This window comes from Hypomesus nipponensis, chromosome 6, assembly GCF_054491055.1.
Source record: "Hypomesus nipponensis isolate SF chromosome 6, ASM5449105v1, whole genome shotgun sequence".
NCBI classification, from domain to species: domain Eukaryota; kingdom Metazoa; phylum Chordata; class Actinopteri; order Osmeriformes; family Osmeridae; genus Hypomesus; species Hypomesus nipponensis.
The window spans coordinates 1789982-1791785 of record NC_140366.1 but is presented as its reverse complement, the minus strand read 5'-3'; the positions used below and the strand labels follow the sequence as shown (position 1 = coordinate 1791785).

At 46.1% G+C, this 1804-nt stretch overlaps 1 pseudogene; it reads left to right on the top strand.

The window, feature by feature from the left end:
* Positions 1 to 387: 387 nt before the first annotated feature.
* Positions 388 to 1563, top strand: LOC146286366 (uncharacterized; annotated as a pseudogene).
* Positions 1564 to 1804: the final 241 nt, after the last annotated feature.

The window sequence follows — 1804 nt, the reverse complement described above, 5'->3', positions numbered from 1 at the left end:
AGACAAGTAGAGCTATTTCATCCAGTGTAATTTATCACTTACCACTATCTTGTTTTTTTATTATCGTCCCCTTCCTTTCTCTTCTTCCTTTTTTGACTTCCTGAAGCATAATTCCGCTTCATGATGACTGCCAACTGACAAGGTTTTTGTATTTTGCCAGCAGCACAGATCATGAGAGGGGCCCCTTGAGGGGGATCCCGATAACAGTGTCATTGCACTTTACTGTATTGACTATTAAAGGGGCACTCACACGTTTGTCGTTGCATTTTATTCTTAACCAGTCGTTGTCTTGGCGCCCAAACAAGCAATTGCTTGTTTTGCTTGCCTTGTCGCAACGGGCCTGTGCGTGTGTCGTAATTTCTTTCCAGCACGGCGTACCGGGAAGAAATGTCTTACTGGTACGGCGTACCAGCCAGTACCGGCTTACTTTCACCCCTGCTCTTAACTAATTCGGCTTAACACAGCGAGTTCACGCTTTCGACACAGAAAGCAGACAACATGACTGAGGCAGCGGGATCGACTATAATGTTGGTGACATTGGTTATGTTGTAAAAATGTATATAATCATAATTTGTTATTATAAAAATGATCAGTTGCAATATATTGCAGCACCAAAAAATGATTGCGCTCATTTCCATATACCGTGCAATAAGTCATTATATTGACTATCGCGACAGGCCTAGCTTCCACCCTTAGATTGTATGATTTTGCCTGGAGAAAATATGCTATGTTCTGTCTGTCCCGCTGGTACCAGTGTGTGTTAATGTGGTGTGTGCTTTTGTGTGTCACTGTACTGATGTTTGCCGCTTCCAGCCACGTTACATTAAAGGTTGCGGGTATTCAATTCAATGCCAGATGCCTTGATCCTTCGTTCCCCAGCCTTTTCATTAATCCAGCAGTCAAATTACTGTTGAAAGGTATAGGCGAAGTTTTCCCCGCAAAGGTGGATGATAGACTCCCCTTCATTCTGTCTATTCTGCACGCCATGCTCTCTGTGCTCAGACGCGGCTGCTTTTCCCCCAACATCGATTCCTTCTTGGATGGCACGTTTTTAATGGCTTTCTATGGGTTTTTACGGTGCAGGGAATTCACAACTCGGTCTAACGTGTTCAATCCTGCAACTGATGTGTGTTTTTCTGACTTAACGTTTCACCCTGACTTCTTCAATCTGCTTCTTAAACATTCCAAAAGTAGAGGCTCTTGCACGATCATCATTGCTAAAACTGAGGGTCCTTTCTGTCCTTTCATATCTATGCTTAAATACGTAAAGAGGAGGTCCCTCTCCGATCCACTCTCCCCCTCTTCATCACCCCTACCAATAATCCCATGTCACAATCCTGGTTTAGCTACCATTTAGCACAGGTCGTAGCCAAATGCGACTTTCCCCGGGGACGGTATTCAGGCCATTCATTCAGAATAAGCGCTGCTACTTCCGCTGCCTTGCAAGGGGTGTCCACTGCGTCTCTGCTGCAGCTGGGCCGCTGGTCTTTATCGGCGTACTCATTATACATTCGTCCTGATTCTGCTGCTATCATCGAGGCCCAGAGATTGCTACGGCCTTAACGGCTCTCGGTGAGTACTTGCAAATAACTGGTGGCGGTGTTATTACCGTGTCTCTCATTAACTGTCTCGTGTTTACAGGCTCGATGCAAACATTTCCTGCGGATACAGCGACTCGGTTTCTGTATGTAAACACAGGATCCCTGGTTCCTGCTCTCTGGTGACCACAAGTCACGAGGGTGTCGGTCCAACAAAGGCTCAATTGCACCCCAGCCGGCAAAGGCTGCTCACACACTCAAGCGCT